This window comes from Petaurus breviceps, unplaced genomic scaffold (genome assembly GCF_028583685.1).
Source record: "Petaurus breviceps papuanus isolate PSGF00001 unplaced genomic scaffold, PetGlider_PUasm1.0 225, whole genome shotgun sequence".
NCBI classification, from domain to species: domain Eukaryota; kingdom Metazoa; phylum Chordata; class Mammalia; order Diprotodontia; family Petauridae; genus Petaurus; species Petaurus breviceps.
Genome location: NW_027185889.1, coordinates 6,343,219 through 6,367,838, shown reverse-complemented (window position 1 = coordinate 6,367,838; position 24,620 = coordinate 6,343,219).

Sequence of the window (24,620 nt, the reverse complement as noted above, 5' to 3'; positions counted from 1 at the left end):
TATGGGAGATAGGGAAAGATATAGGAGAGAACAGATTGGGGGAGAGGGTATATAGTTTTGGGGTGGTGGGTAGGGGGAAGTTGGGGAGAAAAATTTTAACTCCAAATTTGTAACTTAAAATCTTGTGGAAATGAATGATCTAAACTAACAATAAACATAAAATTTAATTAAAAAAATAAAAGAGCAGTATTCTATAGAAAAAAGTAAAGAAAAGAAAAGCAGATCAAAGAATCTGTGCCATCCTTTATGCTAAGGTACTTGCTGCTACAGTCCTCAGCCTCATTCTTTCTTCCTCAGTTATCAAAGTCCATTGGCGGGTCAAAAGTGTGGATCAATGGTGGTGGCCTGGGATTCAGTGGATGACCTTAACCTCTTTAATACCTGACTAAGCTATAAGCACTCCAAAGCACCTGCTTCATCTGCCATCATGGCTGTTGGAGGAAATTGTTCTCATTCATACATTCTGCTCAGGTAAAGTCTTCAGATGCTTGAGATAGACATCCCCATAACTCACCAGCAGTTCTGAGTCCTATCAGGCACCCTCAACCTGGTTTAAAACATCTTTCAAGATGGTTTACTGGGGTGTGGCTGTGGCTTCTTGGTACCACATGTGAGAGTTGGGTGAGTCAGGTAGACACCAAGTTGGACGAACAGCCGTGAAATGCTCAGCAAGCCCTCACATTTTAGCCAAAGTAGAATAAATAAATCAGAAAAAAAGATGACTGGACAGGTCATGTGAAAAAGCCCTGGAGATTTTATTGACCTGTGAAGATGATATGTCAGGAATGTATCATGAGAGCCAAAAAACTAACATGCTAGATTTAACTAATAGAAATAGCTTCTAGAATAGGGATTTTCTGTTTGATACATGATTATATTTCAATGCTAAATAAGTCCATGTTTCTGTAACATTCCTGTTCTATTGATCCTCTATCCAGCACTAGTCTCCTCCCTTTCCCTCACCCATGCCCCCTCAGTCTCCTGACTCAATGACTTTTCATGAATACTTCCCTAGGCTGGAATTCTCCCTTTCCTTATCTCTGTCTATTGGATTCCCTAGCTTTTTTTAAGTCTCAGCTAAACCTCACCTCCAGCAAGAAGTCTTCCCTACTGCTCCTTCATCTTAGTGCCTTTCCTCTGAGAATTCCCCCAATCAATTTATCAATTTTATTTTTACATTGTTATTTGAATATTTTCTTAGCTCATCAGACTGAGATCCTTGAGAGCGAGGATTGTTTGTTTCCTTTCTTCATATCTAAGTTCTTAATACGATGCCTGGTCTGGTACATAGGGATTTAATAATGACTTGTATAAATGGAAATTTCATAAAAGGCAGAAAAGCGCTTCAGCAATTAAAGCTATTTCAAAGCAGATTAGGGGAGGAAGGGAAGGGAACAAACACTTATTAATCTTGCCTAGTATGTACTAGGTGCTATGTCAATTGCTTTATATTATTATAGCCTTTGATCTTCACGGTAACCCTCAGATACAGGCAGTATTATGATCACCATTTTACAGTTGAAGAAACCGAGGAAGACAGAAGTTAAGTGACTTTCCCAGGGATCCATACTTAGGAAGTGTCTAAAGCTTGACTTGAACTTGGGTCTTTCTAAAATGAGGCCCAGCACTTTATTCACTGCAGCACTTGGCTGCTAAAATATATAGTGGGTTCCTGATAACTTCAGATATTTAAGTAGACCAGACATCCATGCAGCAGGAATATAGAAAGGAATCCTCAGAATTTTTCATGAAGACCTCTATGGCCTCTTTTAACACTTAAAATTAAAGAATATAGAAAAATATGAAGTTATTGTCTCCTTGTTGCCACTCTTTAGGGGGTGATCAGTAGGACCAGTTCAGGATGCTGACATATGGTCAATGACTCAGTGAGGCAGTTGATGGAGGAGAAAGATGTGGGAAAAACAAACAAAGAGAAACTCTTATGATTCACAAATATTACTGATGGAATGATGTTTAAATATAACCTGGGACAAATCTTTAAGTGAGAAATGAGAAGACTGAGGTTTAGGTGAAATGTCTCCCAAAACCATGCTATCAGACCCCAGGCTCAAATAAAAAGAATCCAATTTAGTCCCTCTCTCTCTCCAAATATTATAATCAAGGAAAATAGGTAAGGCTTTCTCAGACTTTCCCTTTCTCCCTTCCTAAGTTATTATCATTATTAATATATTAATAAAAAATAGTTTATAATGTATTATTAAATATATTACACTATTATAGTAATATGATGTAATTACTATAATATTATTATTGTTAATTATTATTATTAGTCTTCTATCCTTTCTGAGTTCTGCTTTTAGCTATTTTTAAATGGATTGGGGAATCATGAGGGAGCACACTGTTATTTTTGTTTTATTGTTTCCCCCTTTATACCTTATATACTTTGAGGATGTCTTTTGGTCCTGAGAATCTTTTATTTTGTTTTAGTATTACAATATATTAGCTCCATCTTCCTTCCTCCTTTGCAAAACAACAACAATTTATCCTTGCAACTAATTCTATTAGAATCTTATAAAGTTGATTTTTTGCTAATCTTTGATAAATCAATTCACTCAATGTAGATGAAAGAATTTCTTATTTCACAACCTTTTTGCCAATTTAGTCTTTTAAAAATGTAAATTTATACCTCCTAAAGAACAGAACTTGGATTGCTGGATCACTGGTGCAAGATAGGCACACAGAGTCTGTTGTCATCTAGAATCTCACAATTGGAATGTTGTCTAGGTGAACTCATTTGGAAAGAAAGATCCCCCCATCACAACATACATGTAGTATATCCAGGTTTTGCTTGAACATATTAAGTAAGGGGGAAACTGCTGCCTGCCATCATAACCCTTTCTACTTCTTGAAAAGTCACATGATTAAGAGTCCTATGACCTTGTCTACAGGGCTTTATGTGCTGTTACTTAGATTAAGGAACTGACAGTGTGATTCATTCTGGCAATAATTATATGATTATGATGATAGAACAAGTAATTAAATTTTTCTTCTTCTGTCTTCACATTCATAAAATTAAAATAGTAATTTGCTTACCTCTAAGGTAGTTATGTTCAAATGAGAAAATGAATAATGTACTTCATAAACAATTTGTTGTTGTTGTTTAGTCCTTCAGTTGTTTTTGACTCTTCATGACCCCATGAATCAGAACATACCCAGATCTTCTATTCTCTGCTATTCTCAAAAACTGTAGATGTCCAAATTCATTGTTTCCATGATACCATATATCTACCTCATCCTTTTTTTCTTTTACTTTCAATCTTTCTCAATATCTGGGTCTTTTCCAATGGGCCACATTTTCTTATTTGGTGGCCAGAATACTTAAACTTCAGTGTTTGACCTTCCAGTAAATGGTCTGAATTAAATTCGTTAAGTATTGACTGATTTGATCTTTTTGCCTGTCCAAAGGATTCTCAAAAGTCTTCTTCAGTGCTATAATATGAAAGCATAAATTTTGTGGTGATCAACTGTCATCAGAGTTCAATTCTCACAGCCATACATTGGTCCTGGAAAATAATAGCTTTGACTATATGGACCTTTGTTGGCAAGGCAATGTCTGCTTAGTATGCTGTCTAAATTTGCCATAGCTTTCATTCCAGGGAACAAGCATCTTTAATTTCATGGCTGCAGTTGCCAGTTGCAGTGATCATTTTGAATTTACTTAAAATTGCAGAACCACAGAATATTTGTCTAGATTCTGAGTCCCTTGATGGCAAAGAATCTATTTTTTTCCTAGCACAATGCCTGAAACATTGCCTAGCACAATGCCTGAAACATATTCAACCCTTATTAAATGTTTTTTTGATTTATTGAATCAAAATGTAAAAGAGAGAAGAAATGATCTTATCTCCTCATTTATTTTTTTCATTACAAATAATGCTTCTTTATTTATAAATTGTGATGCTATAACACCCTGTGCCATTTAGTTGGAGAGAAAACCATTTTGTCATTTCATTTGCCACTTTGGTGGAGTGCAATTCACTCTGACACCAAAGCTTGTGACTTCTCAGTACATGTTTTTTTTTTTTTTTGGGGGGGGGGTCTGTATCTGTTTTTAAAATTTTATTTTTTATTTATGGAATAAAACAAACATTTTCAAAACAGTAAAATAAATAGATGATCGCACATGAAATTACAAAACTCTTTTTCACAGTTTGCTATTCCTTTCAAATATACAAGAAAATAATCATGTAAATGTCTTTTCCCCCTTTTTTTCCCTCCTCTACCTTCCACCCTAGAGATGGCTACCATTACACACACACACACACACACACACACACACACACGTGTGTGTGTATGTATATATGTAGAATCTTTGTATCCCTTAATATTCCATAGCACTAGAGAACTAAAAAAAATGAGGTAATTAAGAACATACACCTGTGCAATAAATCGCAATATAATGAAATATTAAAAGGTCATAGAAATTCTTTGAGAAACGTTCATTTTCTTGAAAGGTCTTTGTGACTGCAGAGCTCTACAATTTCATAGAAAATGGTTTATTTTTTTTAATTTCAGAAAGTGATTGCTTTTTACATGACTAATCATGATATTTGACTCCATTCTTTTTCTTCATTTTTTTAAGGCTTGAGTATTTAATTAGCTAAGAAAAAAAGCAACAATGCCATAGGGCTCACCCTGCTACAACCCCTAGTTAGTATCTTACTATTGAGGCAGTATTAGAAAATGAAATTGTGTCATGAAATAATATATAGGATTGTCACTGTTCACACACATGGTACTGGTAAGCAGTTGGAGCACACCATATTGTGTTGTATTTTTACTTTTTTTTGCCTTTTTTTGTACCCCTAGCATTTAGCAGGATGTTTTGGTGTAGTTACTGAATGAGGCTAATGCCTTAAGGATTCAGAAGGGAAGACTCAGTTTCAGCTTTAATCATGTGTCTTTGAGGAGGTGGAGAGTTTACAAAAAAAACAAAAAACAAAAAAAAAACCCAAACAAACAAACAAAAACACCTTGCTGTCTATGAAAAGTCTGTTTCCTGTCATATCTAGAGAGAGACTGAAAGAAAAAAAAAGATCAAATTTATTCCCTGAGACAGCTGAGTTTCTAATCTTTATAATATACATGGATAAGAACAGATATTTAATTGGTTTATTGAGTGAATGGAAGGACCACTGTTCAAAAAATGAATTTAAGGTTTAAAGTGATGAGGAGAGGTGATTTTTGCAGTGGTCTTTCTCCTATAAAAGACTGAAAATAATTGTGTAAGCCCTTGGGCTTGTTAACCTTTTTAATAAATTATATAGCCTATAAATTTGGTGTTTATTTAAGATTAGAAAATTAGCTGTTTTATGTGCAGTGAAAAATGAGCAAGTGATTATAAAAATAATTTTCTCTAAGTTATTGAATCAAAACTATTTAATAAACTGGGGGTTCAGAGCTAATTGAATAAGCAGAAAGATTGCAATTGTAGTAATTATTGCCCAACCAAATACATTCTCAGAGTACCTAAAATCCAAAATGATGAGAATCCATTTGTCAATGAAGAAATTAACAGTCCTGAGGGGTGACCTCTCCATGAAGGACACAAATAAGCATGGTTAATCATAATAACTCTTCTACATTAGAAGAAACACATGCTTCATCCAATGATAGGCTTGAAAATTACAAGGATGTATTTAACACAGTCAAGGCAGAGGCATTTATCCTATGTAAACCATGTAATTATACAATCAACCTAGTAAGTAGAGCTTAATCCTGGTCAAACTACTCAGTAACCAGGTCAGGGTTGGCATTTAAGAGTACTTCATAGAAAGGGAAAAAATGGGGGAGGGAGGTTCATTAAGTCCTCTACACTTCTTGATGAAAACCTGACCATTTTTTTTTCAAAATTGTGGAGATGCATCTTTGGTCACTGTAATGGCAAGCAAAGGCAACTTCCAAGGTTGGGAATACTAGCATAGTGTTCTCCATTCATTCAGTGACAAACTGAGGCAAAACATTCACAGAACAGAGAAAATAAAACAACAACAACAGTGTAACACAGTCATTTATCAAGTTCTCAATTCAATCACAAATTATCTCAATTCAGTCACAAAATATAGAATCAAAGTATCCCACCCCAAGCTAGTACATTCATTTAGTCAGTCACAAAATCTCTCTTCTCAAATGGAGATTAGTTTCCAATCATAAACAAAGTATATTCATTTGTTCTGTCACAGGGGACAAAAAGTCAAAAGTTTCCCACCCCTGGATCACAACTGAATTAAAATTATCATCAGTTAACACCAAGCACTTTCTCAAAAGCGGTAGTAGAGAATACAAAGGCCATTTTAGCCCTAAGCTGCAACAAGGCTAAGAGATCATCACAGCCTTTAATACCCAAAGAGAGGTCTTTTCTTCATCTTGACTGGGGGCCAAGTTCTCATCAATTTCTGTTCCTGGGGAGACAAAGCTTAACAAAGCCACTAAATGCATTGTCAGTGTCCTCATCAATTCACTCTCTGCCTGCAGAACAATCTCAGGACCTCTGAACCAACAGCAAGGTTCCAGAACTTCTACAACAACAGCACTGTTGTTGTTGTTGCAAGATGAACTTGGCAAAACAGCATCAAAAGGGACAGACAAAATATTGGCATCAGAGTTATGTCTCCTCGGTTCTCAGCAGCTCTGGGTGGCAGTTTTCAAAAGTCCTGGGCAACTCAAATTGGCCCTTAGCAGTTCAGGTGGCTTTGGCTGACAGTTCTGTCTCTCTCCCAGAAACTATGGCCCCCGGTAATTCTCTTCTCTCTCTGCCTCCACAGTACTGCTCCCCAAAAGTTCTTCTGCCTCTCTGCTTGGACCTTCTGTCTAAATCCAGGGCACCAGCTCTTCCCAGTTCAGTCCTCTCTCTTCTTGTCAACAAGTCCATCCTCCAAGTGGGATTCACAAGCTCTGGGTTTTAACCCTTAACTCCAAAACCAAGCAAATACAAGGGGATCTTTAAATTCCATTACCATTACAATTACCAATAAAATTCTAGCATTATCTAGAATTTTTGTCTCCGGTTCTCTGTACTCAAACTGACAGATGAGTTGGGAGGAACTATGATTTCTAGTTAATTAATTAGACCTAAGGGAATCTATGCAACAAAATAATTCAGTTCCAGAAGAATTTATTAAAGTTTTTCCTAAGCTGTATCTCCATATTTCACATGCCAGAGCTCAAGTTGACCAACACCAAAAAAATGTGATTCATGAAGGTAATTAATAGCAATCAAAAATTCATTTAAAATATGGATTTGCAAGGGGCATGGCAGATCAGTATCATTCTCACTGACCATAGTAACCTGGAACTATTCAGACCACTAAGTTCAATTTCATATTCATCAACCCCCCCCCCAAAGTCTGTGAAATATAGGCAGCTATAAATGTCCCAATATCTAATTTGAGAAACTCAATATGTCCATTACTTTGAGACACTTTCTACATTACACCAGTATAATTGGTATACAAGTGTATACCATCACCAACTATGATCCAGGGCCTATGCTAATGAAGATTGTATATGCTTAACTTCAGCATGAACTACTATATAATCTACCAGCAGCAGGCTTTATACAAGTACATTCCAGCTTAGCTATACATACTCCATGTAAGGGTAGAGAACAGTATTAAGTATGTACTCTGTGCCTGGCACTGTACAAAGTGGTTTAAAATGACTTTTCATTTGATTCTCATAACAATCCTGCAAGGTATGTGCAATCATATGATTCATATTTTAAAGTTGATGAAACTGAGGCACAAAAAGGTTCAGTGCCTTGCTCAGGGTCACATAAGTATTAAGTGTCTGATTCTGGATTTGAGCTCAAGTCTTTCTGACTCTACATCTAGTGCTCTTGCACCTTCTAGTTTTCTTTTCTTTTTTTTTTTAAGCAATCGGGGTTAAGTAACTTGCTCAAGGTCACACGGCCAGTTATTTCTGGGTGTGGTGCTGAGTATCTGAGCCCGGATTTGATCCAGGTCATCCCGGCACTGGAGATGGTGCTCTTACTCGCTGAGCCACCTGGCCACCCCTAAGCAATTGGGGTTAAGTAACTTGCTCAAGGTTACACGGCCAGGTGTTTCTGGGTGGGTGCTAAGTGTCTGAGCCCGGGATTCGATCTCCAGGTCTTCTCAACACTAGAGTCGGTGCTCTTACTTGCTGTGCTACCTGGCTGCCCCCCTTCTAGTTTTCTAATAAGGATGTTGTTATGACTGAAGATACTTTTGATCTTGATTATACTTCTTCAAATCAACTTTCTCCTGCCTAATATCACTCTTCACAAGGTTGGATGTACAATGCTCTTTCTTTGTTAGTATAACACTTTAGGTACCCATAAGGGCATCTTCAGAACTATGATGTATCTTTCCTTAGACTATTTGTGACTAGGAAGATGACATGGAGTTTTCCAGCTTATCCTTGTGAAATACATTATCAATCCAAAGTCTCTGTTTCATGACCTACAGGCTTATTGCAGCACCTGTCAACTTCTGTCCTGGGTTGAAGCAACAATATAATTAATTATGGATCTTCCCTTCTTTTATTCATATGGTGGTAGATGCCTCATCAAAGTGAATTTCCTCTTCCTGTTTCTGAAACTGCAATGGAACCAAGTCATCCATTTCTGTATATAGGAAATAGTCTGGCTCCAAGGCATTCCATCTTCTCTAAGCACAGAATGGTGTAGTTATTATCTTACCTGCTGTTACCATGGCTTCAAACTGCATTCTCTGAATCAACTAATTGTAGGTATTTGGGAAAGAATGCATTATCCAACATTCAGGTTCACTTCCAATACCTAGTTGATTGGCACAGTATTTGCTCAAAGAAAGAATATTTGAGCCAAAGCATAAGAACACCACTTCAGAATTGATAAAGGCCATTCACCTGCACTATGGCATGGCATTGTCTTCCCTGGGAGGTAAGATCTGAAAGGGGATATTTTCCAAGCAGAGAGCCTCCACTGACTAAAGAGGAAATCTTGAACTTATTATGACCATGCCAACTTATCAAGATGGGACACTGTTCACCCTTGCTGTAAAACACCAAAATTTGACCAAACAGATAGTCATTTTGTCCATGTTCCGTGGGTCAGTGCTGTTGATCAGAGAACTGTTAGCACCATGACCAGGAATTATAGTGAATGCAAAAGTAGAGAACTGATTCATTGTTGGAGATGTGGATAGATCTAAAGGAAACCAGAATGACTGCAGGAAATATAAGGACAAATGATCTTTCCTATGGGTGATATAGCCTTTGTTTATAAAATCAAAGTAAGGCATGATGATCCTCTTAGATATCAAAATGGTCCCACAGTATTATGTAAATTAACTGCAAATAAATTTTTCTTATCTGAGCAAGTATTTCTCTCTTCCTCAGTATGATGTTAGCAGGGAAGCAGTCAGGTGATTGCGTGCGTGTGTGTGTGTCCCTTTCCCTTAGCACCTGTTATCTTGTATAATCCTTGTCCCATGGTATTAATCCCAAATTAGAAAGAGGTCAACATTTTAGTAAGAACTTAATCTTCTATGAGAAAGTCTTTTGGAAACAGTGTAAGCTGCATTTTTTCATATATCACTTGAATGAGACTTTATGATTATAAAGATGTTTCTTAAGAGCTTAGATAACACTTGGAAGTATAGCTCCTAAGTGATTGTAGCCATCCCCAGCTTGCCATGTCTTCTCTAGCTGTTAACTTTCCCACTGCTACCCCAAGCCCTGTGCTTATGCTATTCTGAGAAACTAGATCTTGAACTAGAGCAGGGGTGGGGAACATGCCTGGAGGCCACATGTGGTCCTCTAGGTCCTCAAGTATGGCCCTTTGACTGATTCAAATGTGGCCTTGAGGCTGCAGATTCCCCACCCCTGAAGATAGTTTACTTTGCTTGGATCCCAATTTGGGCTTACTCCATATTTCCCTAAAAAATGGGCTTTTCCTCAGTTTTGATCATTGGTGCAATGTTAACCAAAAATTAGATGAGATAATACACTAAGGAAATTAATAAATGCAGGTATTAGGCATGTAATAATGATAATAATCAGGATTACATAATAATGCATATAATAATGATAATAATCAGGATTATATGGATTTCTGAAGAAAAAAGATACCTTGTTCTTTTTCAGCAGAGAGATGGGGTAAAATTAATGTAATATGAATGAGAAGCATATAGTTGTTCTTTTTTTCAGGGCAAGAAGGATCACAGTAAAAGCTGAAACCTTAGAAATTACTTTAATATGAAACTTTGGGGAGTCTCTTTAAATAGTCATGCGTCAAAATATTTCTGCAGCTACATATCATGTTTTTGTTCTGTGTGCACTCCAATGACTGCTCTGTAGCAAAAGAAATGTTTGTATCTGGGGAAAAGGCTGCGTTTAGGAACATCACTTTGACTCCTGCTTCCCTGAGATTGTAGCATGTTATCTCAACTTCCTGCACCTGTGTTTGTCTATCTACAACATATGTGAGGCGAGCTGCTGAGGCAAGATTTTCAAAGGTCATTTTGAGATCCTATGATCAAATAGCTGCAGATAAGGATACACATTATCATTGCCAAGCATAAAGCAACAGATGTATGGCATTATTCATTATCCTTCAATAGATCTCATTTAATGTGCTACATGAAACAAAAAACTATGCAAACGGAATAATTTTCTGTAAATCCTCTGATGTTCAAAACAAGCATTTCATTTATTAAGCATGATCAAGAAAAACAAGTTTTTTTTTTCTTTTTAGAGTACATTATTGTGAAAAAAAACAGTGTTAAGAAGTCTAAAAATTACATTGAGCTTCAGTAAATTTTAGTGAAAAATTCAGATAGTTGCATTTCAATTTTCTCTAAAGTAAACATACCAGAACACATAACAGGAAGCTGTAGTAAATGAAAAATACGGAAGAATAGAAGCAGCTATCACAAGTCAATACCTAAATAATTTTTTTTCTCCTCACCCCCCTGTAACTCAGACTCTTTTGGGACCAAACCTCAGAACTATTGGCAGAACTGCCCCTTCAATCATTTTTATCAGTAAGTACATGAAAACTAGACTGACTGTCCTCATGAAGTTTATATTCTAATCAATAGTTTCATTTGTGTGAGACAACTAGGAAGCTCAGTGGATTGAGTATTACCCTAGGAATCTGTGATACTTTGACTTTAAGCTTGGATAAAGCAGATTCACATATCTATGGCCTGGGAAGTCACCTAATAACCTCAACCTCAATTTCATTAATAAAATGGGTATAAAATAATATCTACCTCTTTTGGTTGCCATGAAAACTAAACGAGAACATGTATAAAGCACTTGGTAAATCTTAGAGTACTATGTAAGTGCTAGTTAAAATTGTTGTTCTTTTCATTATTATGTTTTTGTCTTCAAAATTTCTTCTCTAAACATCCCTTTAGATTGATACCCTTTAAAATGAGAAGGAAAAGATGGTTAGCTTTCTTTTTTGTTGTTGATTATTCAGTTGTTTCAGACATGTCTGATTTTTATAACACCATTTTGGGTTTTCTTTTCTCATGATTTTCTTGAATCATTCTCATTTATCTTCCCAATTTTTCCTTTACCTCTCTTAACTTGCTTTTGAAATCATTTTGAACTCTTCCCTGGCCTGAGACCAATTTTTTTTTTCTTGGAGGCTTTGGATGTAGGAGCTTTGACTTTTATCTTCTTCCAAGTCTATATTTTGATCTTCCTTGTCACCATAACTTTCTATAGTTAGAGTCCCCCTGCGGCCCCCCATCGTTTGCTCATTTTCCCAGTCTATTACTTGACTTTTAACTGTATGTTAAAGTAGGGTTCGGCCTCCAGGGTAGAGGGTGCACTGTCCTAAACTTCAGGAATTTTATCCTGTTGTTTTCAAAGATACTTCTAGAGACCTGTAAGTTTTCAGTTCTTCCAAGGTGGTGTGATCTAAGAAGAGGTGTTTACTACTCCCTTGGCCTGTGCTGTGGTCTGTGAGCGACCACAAGCACTCCTTTCTTCCTTGGAACTGTGAGGAGGGTCTCCCTTCCACTAGCTCAAAGCTCTGCCATACTAGTGTCCCCCTCCACCCTGGGACTGTCACCCAGGACTTCAACCCATATCTGAGTGTGGACAAAGCAACAAAGTCCTACCTCAGTGCTAACAAAAAGACCCCTGCAATCTCCTTCTCACCAGTTACTCGACCCCTTTACTGTCTGTAGACTTAGAGCGCTGGAAGTAGCCACTTCCTCTGTTGCTGCTGATTCAGTCACTCCCAAGGCCTGCTCCTGGCTTACTGGGGCTGGGTCTTTGTTGTCATGGTCTGTGCTGACTGCCCTCCTTTCTCAACCAGGTGTGACAGACACTTTCCGCTGACCTTCTCAGTTGTGTTGGGCTGGAAATTTTTTTCACTCTGGCTTTTTGTAGTTTCTGCTGCTCTAGAATTTGTCTAGAGTCATTTTTTAAAAAGGTATCTGGAGCAGTTTGGGGGAGAGCTCTGCTATCTCGCTTCCACTTCCCTTTTTTTTTTTTTTTTTGGCATATACTGTAATGTTTTACCATTTCCTTCTTCAGCTCATTTTACAGATGAAGAAACTGAATCAAATAGGATTAAGTGACTTGCTTCATATCACACCGCTACTAAATATCTCAGGACAGATTTGAACTTGGGTCTTCCTGACTCTAGGCCCAGCTCTACATTCACTGAGACACCTAGCTGCCTATTAGATAACGGCCTATCTTTCCTTAGAACTGTTTAAAATGTACTATTTCACAGTCTAAGTTTTATACTACATGCTTATTGGCATTCCACTTCTTACTTGTCTTACTCCTAAGATTTCATGACAATTCTCTGTGACCTGAAGCTTATGGTTTTTGTAATTTTTGTTTTTAAATGGCTAGAAAAATATCATCAACAAGTACAAAAGAATATTATAAGTATAGAGAGAACAAGTGGATCCAAATTCAATGCATTTCTACAGGCAAGAAGGGAAACAAGGGCAGTAACTTTCAAAAGAAAAGACAAAGTGTTGCATCTTTTCTAAATCTGAAGAAATTAGACAAATTACAGGTTCTAAATAGATCATATTTCTCAAATATATGGAGGAACAAGTCAAATTTATAAGAATACAAGCCATTTCCCAATTGATAAGTGGGCAAAGAACTTGAAGAGGATATTTTGAGAAGAATAAATCAAAGCTATCTTCAGTAAGATGGAAAAAAATGTTACAAATCACTGTTGATTAGAAAAGTGCAAATTAAAACAACTCTGTAGTACTGCCTCATACCTATCAGTTTGGCCAATATAACAGAAAAGGAAAATGACAAATATTTGAGGGAATATGGGAAAAATTGAGACTCTTGGTAGAATTGTAAACTGGTCCAATCATTCTGGAGTATAATTTGGAACTATTCCCAAAACTGTTAATCCAGCAATACCACTACTAGGTTTCTATCCAGTAGAGATTAAAAGTTAAAAAAAAAGAAAAGGGCCTATATATGCAAAAATAGAAGCTCTATTTGTAGTGGCAAAAAATTAAAAGTTGAAAGGATCTTTGTCAGTTGGGCAATGGCTGAACGAGTTGTGGTTTTATGATTATAATGGAAGGCTCTTATGCTATAAGAAATGAGTAGAATGATTTCAGAAAAACCTGAGAAGACATATATGAACTCAAGTAATGTTCAGAAGCAGAACATTGTGAACAGTAACATCAATATTTTACAATTATCAACAGCAACTGACTTAGCTATTATCAACAAGCAGTACAATGATCCAAAAAAATTCTGAAGGATTCCCTAATTCTAACTCTAACCCTATCTTCAAAAAAAGAACTGATGAAGTCTGATTGTAGATCAAAGCATTCTTTTTTTTATAACTTCCTTTTTCTGTTTTCTTTTACAACATATTTAATATGAAAATATATTTTACATGATAGCACATATATAATCTATATCAAATTGCTTGCCTTCCCAAGGCAGGGTGGGGAGGAGAGGAAGGAAGGGAAAGAATTTGTAATTTAAATTTTAAAAAAAGGTTAAAATAGTTTTTACATGTAATTGGGTAAAATTTAAAAAAATAAAAGTAGGTGCTAGAGAAAATGCAAGGAAGGGAGAATGGCAGGGGCTGGGAGAGGCAGGCCAGGCTTCATGTCCAAGTATTCAGAATAAAAAGCAAAGATGAGCCTTATAGAATATTCCAAGTGCTCTGGACAGGAGTAGTGTCCTAGAAGCGAAGGAATATAAGCAGTAGTCTAACAGGATTAGGACTTCTGGCCACATTTAGGTCCTTTTCCTATATTCTATGCTTAATGAGGGCAAATAAGAGACCACAGAGTTGTCTTTGGGACATCCAGAGAGATATTTCCAATAGTATTCACAGTGTTTTGACTACATCACAGACCAAATTGTTTTTATTAAGATGTAAAATCTTAATCCCTAGATATCCCTAAAATCTTTCCCTAGATGCTTCAGGGAAAAATTTGTCTATGCAATTTTAGAAAAGATGCTTCTTCTAATAGACTGGAAAGATGTGGTTTTAGATACAGAGTTAGGATTCTTGAGTAGAATTGGTGATATTGATACATTACTGAGGTAGAGACATATTACTATTGACTACCATGAGACAGAGGTGTGAGATACAGGGAATTCTTTGATCCAAGATTGCATTTAATCATTTAGAATTGTTTTTGTTTTCCTTTCCAATTTACATCTAAAAGCAGGCAGATTAGTACACTGGAAGACGATTGGCTGTGGAGTAAATCCTGGGTTCCAATACCACTTCTATTGCTTTACTGCTTGTATGACCAGGAACAATCAGTTAACAAACACTTAACTGCCGACTTTGGACCTGGCACTGGGGTTAGTAGAGGGAATAAAAATAGAGATGAAGCTATAATTTAATGGACAGAGGGTACTCTCCATACCAAAATAAGGGAGCACCTTTCCTACAATTTATGGTGTTACATCACTGCTGAGAGGATTGACAGATAACATCATTTGTTCCAAGTCATACAGCCAACATATAGGATAGGCTAGAACTAAACCCAGATGTTCTTGGCTCTGATGCCAGTTCTTGTTGCTGACTTTCTATGTGTGGAAAATACAAAGATAAGAATGAAACTTTTAAGTTCTCTTAAGGAACTTATATTTTACTAAGTGAGACAACACACAGATAAATACCTGTCTATTTTACAAAATATAATGGGAGAAGGTCATTGCACTAACTATAGTCAAACTTAGGAAAGGCTTAATGTAGGTGCCACACATAGAACATTAAAGGAAGCAAGGAATTCTTCATGTGTTTGTTTGCAAATGTGATTCTTCTGATTTTTCACCCAACACATGTTTTGTTATACTTGTATGGACATGTCATTAATATTCAAACAGTTTAAATTCATTCATTCATTTATTCAAGGAGGATATCTTGAGCTATTTCTCCATGCATAATGCTAGAAAAACAAAACTGACCATGAAAATGATTCTTGGGCTCCTGAAAAGCATATGAATTGAAAGGTTTACATTTAGAAATTGGGTATTGATATTTTTGAATTATTTAAAAAGATAAATAATCCATTTATCAGCAGCATATAAGAGAAGCAATCTGTCATAGAGTATACAGTGACCTACTTGAATCAGACTTCACTTCTGGTACCCAATGGCAGTGTGACCATTGATCCATCACTTAACAGCTCAGTACAGTTCTGTAAGACTTTAAATTTAAGAGAAGTTATTGCCAATCTGCATTAACCAGGAGTTCCCTATAATAATAAAATAGAAAGTCCAGATAAAATAAAATAAAATATTAAAACCATAGAATCCACCATGGGTATAGACCTTGCTGTAACCCAACACTTTGGAGTTGATGAGAATTTCCTTGGTAGCCCATTTAGGAAAGCATTGCTTCTATCTTATAAATAAAAGATCCCTCTATTCCCCTTGGATCACAACATCATCACTTTTCTCTTCCCACTCCTGCATTCATCATGGAGCCAAGTTTTTCCAGAAGTTTGATTTGGATCCCAAAGGTTACACCCAATAAAATTATATACTTTTTCAGTACCATTATTATTAAACAGGCATACAGGTTGGCCATTGTAGACACAGAAACTTGGTGAACTGGCTTTTCTGCCCTGTTGTTCCAAATCATAATTTATAGTTATTTTAGGAAAAAGGAAAGAAATATATAGACTTCATGTCTCCAGTTATCTTCAGAGAATCATTCTCCTTCTTCCCTTTCTCCCTTTGCTCCAGTTCTGATCCTCAAAGAATATGAGAAACTTATTTTTGAATTTTAAACTATGTAGACTTAACAGTGGAATCTCTTCATTTATATCACTGATGTTTAGTCTATTCTTTTTTTTTACTTGAGGTAATCTTGGGCTAAGTGACTTCCCCAGGGTCACACAGCTAATAAGAGGCCAAATTTGAACTCAGGTCCTCCTGGCTCCAGAGCCAGTGCTCCATTCTCCGTACCACCTAGCTACTTTTGTCTAGTCTGTTCTTGAAATGGCTTCTAGAGAAGATTGCATTTGTCCTTGAGTAAATGAGTTCAATATAGTTCTAAATAGAAGCTGGTCAACACCAAATCTGTATGAACAGCCCTGAAAAGGGCTTGGTAAGTCCTCACATCAGAGGTGATTTTCCTCCCTGAACACCCCTTACACCCTGGGGAGAGAAAATAAATGTTTTTAATTGAAAAAAAAATGAAGAAGCGGACAATGGCTCTGCCTTCAAAGATTTTACGATGATGTTAGTCTACTAAGGATAAGGGGTCTCTTTTGAACTTTGTTATTATTGATTAGTCATTGCCAATTATGTCCAGCTAACTCAACTCTCATCAGTGGCTCCAAGAAGCCATAGCATGTACAGCAGCTACACCCTGATAAAACTATCTTTGGCAGATGAGCTAAACCAGACCTCAAGCCCATTGGTGAATTAGGGGGATATTTACCCAAAGCATGTGAAGCCTTTCCCCAGAATAAAATGAGTGGACGAAAATAATTTGCTTCATTGGTCACGAAGGTGAATAAACAGGTGCTGGAAGTAGGAGCGTCAAAGATGCCAAGGTCATCCAGCGCATCCTGGGCCCTTGACAGTCATCTTGACTGTTGTCTTACCACTGGACTTTGATGAGAGAGTGAGGCTGATGACTTTGAGTAGCTCTGCCTCACTTAAATCCAATTCACATGCAAGTGAAGACATCATCCTCATATTATCATTGGTCCTCTTAGAAAATAAAAGATGAACTACAACAAATAGAAGCTTTGTTTGCCAAATTTGAAGTATCAAAAATAAGATAAAGAATTTCAAAGATTTTTGTATTTCTACTATTATGTATAGTATTATGGTGGTAACACAAGATATTTAGAATGAAAGGATTTTTTTTAAATGATGCATATCTAGGGGCAGTTAGGTGGCACAGTGAATAGAGCACCAGCCCTGGAGTCAGGAGGACCTGAGTTCAAATTTGCCCTCAGACACTTAACACAAAAACTAGTCATGTGACCTTGGGCAAGTCCCTTAACCCCAATTGCCCTCCAAAAAAAGGGAAAAAAATTATGCATTTCTATTTGCCAAGGTAGAAATCTCCAGCTTCCTCATGGAAACTGATTCTGGCTCAGCTAAGAGTCCTTATTTATCTGTCTTCAGTGGAAATGGTGAATAGGACATCTGCAAAGCTCTATGTCCTTCATGCTTTATTATGAGTATAGGATTTAACTGAATTCTGAATTACAGTCAGTGCTGGGGATGGCTTCTACTGCCTGACCTTGATATCAGTAAGTATTGTTACCTCATGATATCTTTTCACTCCTTGGGCTTATGAAGTGTCACAGAAAATCAGGGAATGTCATCATTTCTCTTGGTCAGGATTAGGAACAGTTCTCATATTTTCTCTAGGGTGGTATCTCACAGATTTTTTGCTGACTCCTCCATGTTTTATTCTGTACAACAGACAATGAGCAAGGCCTTTGTATTTTCCCTATTTTTTAGCAGTGATCTTTTTATCCCTTAGGCAGCTCTCCATTCTGTGTTAGGAATGAGGGAGTTTATGGGTTCTAGTTCATACTGACACTGATGGAGTTTTAATAAGGTAACCTCATTACTTCTTCAGTGATAGAAACAAATCATCCTTTTATCTTGTACAACTCTTTTTTTTTAAAGCAATTGGGGTAAAGTAACTTGCTCAAGGTTACATGGCTAGTTATTTCTGGGTGTGGTGCTGAGTGTCTGAGCCTGGGATACAATCTCCAGGTCATCCCAACATCCCAAGCCAGTGCTCTTACTCGCTGACTCACCTGGCCGCCCTTAAGAAAATGGGGTTAAGTAACTTGCTCAAGGTTACATGGCCAGGTGTTTCTGGGTGAGTGCTAAGTGTCTGAGCCAGGGATTCGATCTCCAGGTCATCCTGACACTGGAGCTGGCGCTCATACTCGCTGTGCTACCTAACCGCCCCTTGTACAACTCTTTGTGGGGCAGAAAAGGGAAGGGCTGGATTTAGGTTTTGATATAGTTTCTAGTTCAGGTCTCTATAAATCTGTATGGACAGGGGTGGCCAGGTAGCACAGTGAGTAAGAGTACTAGCCCCAGAAGCGGGATGACCTGGGATCGAATCCGGGCTCAGACACTTAGCACCCACCCAGAAACACTTGGCCGTGTAACCTTGAGTAAGTTACTTAACCCCAATTGCTTAGGGGTGGCCAGGTAGCACAGTGAGTAAGAGCACTGGCCCCAGAGTCAGGATGACCCGGGATCGAATCCGGGCTCACTTACCACCACACCCAGAAATAACTGGCTGTGTAACCTTGAGCAAGTTACTTAACCCCAATTGCTTTAAAAAAAATCTGTATGGACTTCTGGAAAGTCATTCAATATCTGAGGTACAATGGAGAGAACCCTTCACCTGGAGTCAGAAAATTGTTCAGTCACTTTCAGTTGTGTCCAACTCTTCGTTACCATATTTTGGAGTTTTCTTGGAAAAGATGCTAAAATGGTTTACCATTTCCTTCTTTAGCTCATTTTACAGATGAGAAACTGAGGCAAAAAGTGTTAAATGACTTTTCCAGGATCACACAGCTAGTAAGTATCCAAGGCCACATTTGAACTCAGGAAGATGTCTTTCTGGCAACAGGTCCAACAACACTTCCCTACCTACCTACCCTGGAGTCAGAAAGACCTGAATTCAAATTCAGCCTCAAGAACTTATTAGCTGTTTGACCCTTGAAGTTAAGTCATTTAATTGCTGTTTGATTCAGTTTTTTTTCCTCTGTAAAATGGAGATAATAATAGCACTTACCTATCAGGGCTGTTCTGAAGATCAAATGAAATCATTGTAAAGTGCTTAGCATGATGCTTGGCACATAATAAGAGCTGTATAATTGTTAGCCATCATCATCATCTCTGGACCTCAGTTTCCTAATATGTAAATTAAAGTTATTTGGTGATCTTAAAATATTCATTATTAGTTTTAAAATCTGTGTAATTTTATCTCCCCCTCCAGTATTATCCACCTTATAATCTTTGTTATAACACAATTCTCTTTGCAAATATGAATCCTAATCCATCCTGATTTTGGAAAACTATGCAACCTATACAGAGGATCAATTTATTTGTATATGCACACACATATACACATCCATCCATATATTGTGTGCATATTCTTATGTAAATTTAGGAAACAGAATATGACTATGAGAAGTTCATCACCTTCTTTTCTCCTATTTTTCTGAAGGTATTAACAAGTATATAAAGTGAACTTTTTTGAAGGCTGATTCTGCTTTATTTTTTGTCATTTGGTATGACATGATGTATTCTATTTATAAAAGAGGTAGTCATATTTTTACAATTGGGAAAATGATAAATGTCACTCCTTTTGTTATGAAATCGACTAAAATGTTTGTACAATCGACAGGGGAAAAAACAACATGAAAAGTGGAACTAAAAAGGACAATAGAGTCCATCTGTTGATTTTACATCTCATCAGCAGGCAGAATTACACCCCTGATACATTTTTCAATGCATCACTCCTCTAATATACCTTTGGTATCATATGCGAGTAATTCCTTCAGTCATGACCCTAATCCATCTCTACCCTCTCATCACCTGAAATATTTGTTCATGTCCTCCTATAATTCTCCCAACATGGGGCCCATCTAATGAGAGAGCTTTCTTTTATTTGTCTTTATCATGTGGCTATCAGTTCAATAAATATATTTAGTAAGCATTTAATTAATGGTCCATATGATCTATTTGTTTGTATCCTTGGGCTTTTACACATGACAGGCTGATTTTTTTTTTGTCTTATGGTATCCCTCATACCATTTCTCTTCATTAATTCATGGTTAGTACTGTGTAACAGTCCATACATCTACACACTGCACCTTTTAGTTCTTTGTCATTTTAATTCTTCAGAAAGGGTGATATTCTCTGACTGTCAACCTTGCAGCTACATAGGAAGAATTGTGATTGAAATGGTACATGCATTGAAACCCAGACTTAGAGACTTGTATATCTTTCCTGATATTCCATTGATGGATCTTTCTAGAGCAGGTGTTCTCAGTCTACGGTCCAGGAACTCCCAGATTTCAGGAGGTTCATGAAATTAGATAGGGAAAAACCTGACACTGAATGATATGAAACATTTTTTAAATTAGAAATCATAAAAATTATTTCTTAGGAGGAGTGAATGTATAGGCTTCACCAGATTGCCCAAGGTGCCCGTGGCATAAGAAAAAAGTTGATAATCCCTACTCTAGAGCAAAAAGGTTCAATTTACCTAAAATGTAATCATTGCATGAATTCAGATGTTCAGGCATCTAGAACGCCACTTTAAATTGTTCTCTTGGTTCTACTTGATTTATTCTCAAAACATGGATTTTGCTGATGCCAAAGAAGAAAATCTCATATAGTAATCATATCTATTGTTTCTCAGACATGATTACATAAACCTGTGCCACACCTAATCCCTGCCTCCCAATCAACAATTACGTATTAAGCATCTACAGTATTCTAGGCATTGTACATATGTGCTGAGGATGCAAATGCAATAATTAAAATAATACCTACTCACCTGCTAATATAAGGAGCTTGGATGGTAATGAGGGAAACCACAAGAGTACAAGTCAGTATACACAGAATTAATATATTAGCGCAAATACAAATTATTTAATATGTTTGTTTGAAGGGGAAGGATGCAGTACCCACAAATGTCAACTGCTGCCACACCTGAAGGGTAGCATCTCCTTCCATTCAGAAGTGACTGTGATGTGAAAATTCATAGGATTCTGCTGTTTATCTTCCCATCCAAGTTTATTTTCCCATCCATGTCACATGCGTTTTATTTGTAATCATTTATTTACACATTCTTTCCTCCACTAGAATGTTAGTGTCCTTTTGAGAGAGAATTTTTTTTCTTTCTTTCCTTCTTTGTGTGCACAGGATTTAGTACAATACCTGGCACATATTTAAGTACAGATAAATAATTAATGTTTTTGATTGATTATGGTGTGTGTATGTGGGAGAGGGGTCAGTATTCCAGTTTTTAGTACCAGAATGACACTAAATGATATTCTTCCTTTTTTGTCATTGAAAGGGCATGATTCTCTAGGAAGAGAATAGTCATCTATGGAGGCCCATATCAGCACAGGATGGATAAATATGGAAACAATTATGGAATCAGTCAATTTACTAGGAGTGGTAGTACTCTTTAATAATGGTCATGGTAATCTCATGTGTGGGAATTGTGTTCAGAGTACTACAAAAGAAAAAGTTTCCTTTTCCTGACAGGTGCTCAGGGTATTGATTTTGCCCCATACTTCCTGAGTTCCCACTGTAACACCCTGCACACTTAACTCCTGACACTAATCCATTTATGGAGCCTTTCATATAGAGCTTATCTAGCTTGGATTCCACTCCTTCAATCTCTCCTCTAAGATTTGTTCATCTAAACAGGTTATCTATATTCCCCTACTAAGGGTGATCATAAGTTAATGAGTTATGGGGAAATGAGCTATAGTGAGGGGGGGAAGAATTATCTTTCTATAGTCAATGACTTAATATCCAAACCCTATGTCTGACAGCTTATTAACTGTATGACCTTGGAGAAGTCACTTATGCTCCTTCTTCATCTGTAAAATGAGCGACTTTCTCTAGGTGGCCTTTTAAAAGCCTTTCATCTCTAACTCTCTTATCTTATATATTGCTTATTCTGTAGATGTATCTACTTTTGGTTTTCATCTTGGGTCACACAACACTTTAGTGGTCCAGGAGGCAGAATTTAGGGGAGAGGAATTTAGGACTCAGAGCTCAAGTACAAAATTTGGCATTTCAAGTTCTCTTATCACATTCTCTAACTTGTACACTTTTAGTGGAAATTATCAAGTATACTCCTAAGGATATGCTTAAGGATATGGTCTGCATGAACTGATCTATTTCTTTCATTCCAAAGTTGAAGTGTTAACATAGATCTACATTGAGCCCCCCTTCCCCTTGCCCTTGTTTATACTTCATTTTCTGTGTCAGTAAAGGAACACACAATAAAGTCCTTTAGTTCTAAAATGCTAAATCAGGCACCTTAATTTGCTGCAAATCAGGTGAAATTAGAGTTTAAAATGAGAACACTGCTACTGTGTGATCTGTGTAGCAGTGCTGCATTCTAACAGTGTGTAAGCCATCATGAGATTTAGACCTCCACTCAATCAGTGGCAACAAAATTAGAAATAAATAGCGAAGGATCAATAGCAAGTGTTGTCTGGCATAATTAAACAGGTCTTGCCTGGAAAAATCACCTTTATTCTCCTCCCGCTACCTGTGCTGCTTGGCAGTATCTGCCCTGACCCAGTGCAGAGTACTTCAAAAGAGAAAATGGTTACTATCTTATATGGAAGATCAATAGGGCAGTTAATCAACCCAAGTATAAAGAAATTATTTACATGCTGTAGTGATTCCTAAGGTAGTTTAAAATACCTCAAATTTTACATGTTACTGTATTGTTAGACTATAAATGTATTCCTCCCCACCTGCCATGGCTGAGGCATCATAATATAATACATAGAGATTCGTTGTTCAATTATTTCATTTGTATCTGATTTTTCATGACCCCAGTTGGAGTTTTCTTGTCAAAGAAAGTAGTATGCCATTTTCTGCAGTAGTGTGCCATTTTCTTCTCCAGTTCATTTTACAGATGAGAAACTGAGGCAAATAAGGTAGAGTGACTTGCCCATGGACATAGTTATTAAGTGTCTGAGGCCATATTTGAACTCAAGAAGATGAGTTTTCCTGACTCCAGGCCCACTACTCTATCTACTATGGTGCCACTTAACTACCCCAGTGCATCAAGAACTGGCCTTAAAACCATGAATATCTGATTTCAGTTCCCATCTCTGAAAACATGATACCTGGGAGAACCCTGAGTTGGACTCTTTACCTCTCAGTGATATTGGAAGCCCTCAGAGATAAATTGGAAATAATTTCTCTTAAATTGGTGGAGAGAATATCCTCATCTAAGAGTTGTGCATATCAATTAAATCACAGTTCAGTCACTATTTCTCCTTGATGAGACAATACTAAGATTTCAGGACGGTGTCTTGAGATGCTATAGGACTAAAGGAAACACTAACAAATGTTATTATTGTAAGACATAAAAGAAGTAGTTTTTAAGTGTAAGAAATTTGATGCATGAAGGGGAATTTCTGAATAATGGCATTCGGGAATACAATAGAATACCCAAATGTGTTTGATGAAACAGGTCAAGTCAGTGCATTTGAAAATAAAATGTCTTAATAGAAGCAGTGTTATATTTATTGGATGCAGACATCAAAATGTCAATTACAATAGTGAGACCATTATTGCTCTTGGAATTTCCTTCCCCCAATTTGTACAAACTGGGGTTTAAAGAAATACAGAACACAAAATGTAGGGAATATCCCAATCATGCTTCTTTTATGAGTAAGCACTTTGGGGGCATGTAAGCAAATAGTGGCTATATATAACAAAGAGAGTAAAGATATGCCCTGTAAAGCGAGAACAATGCACAATTTAGAAGCAACTATGACTTTTTCATAAGAACACATGGATAAGAACCTCTGGGTTTCTTACAGTAGTTGTTAACAGAGATAGATACGTGACACTTACTAGCTGTGTGACCCTGGGCAAGTCACCTAACCCGGATTTCCTAGGGGAGAAAGAAAACAAGTAAAGCATGAAGTGTGAATTATGTGACAAAATGGCCCATAATGGGGTGTACATTGAAAGAAAATATTTTAAAAGAAGCACCTTCATGGGAATAAACATATCTTCTGTTATGATTTAAGTATTGTCACTACTTTCTAAGTATTTGATGAATACCTGTAAATAATGATAAAATATCTTCTATATGCCAGACATTGTGCTAAGCACTGGAAATACAAAGAAAGTCCCTGACAAGAGATCATGTGATATATTATATCTAGATGATTCAATTAAATATATTAAAATTTATTATTTTAATTTACAGTAAAAAATTAAATTAAGATACATAGGTAAATGCAAGGCATATACAGAGATGAGCAGAGGAAATAAGAGAGGACATGTTTTAAACACTGGATCTCATTCTGAAATGCCTGCATAAAGAAAAGGAATGAAACTTCCAACAGCAAAGAGAAAATTCAGCTTTGGACTAG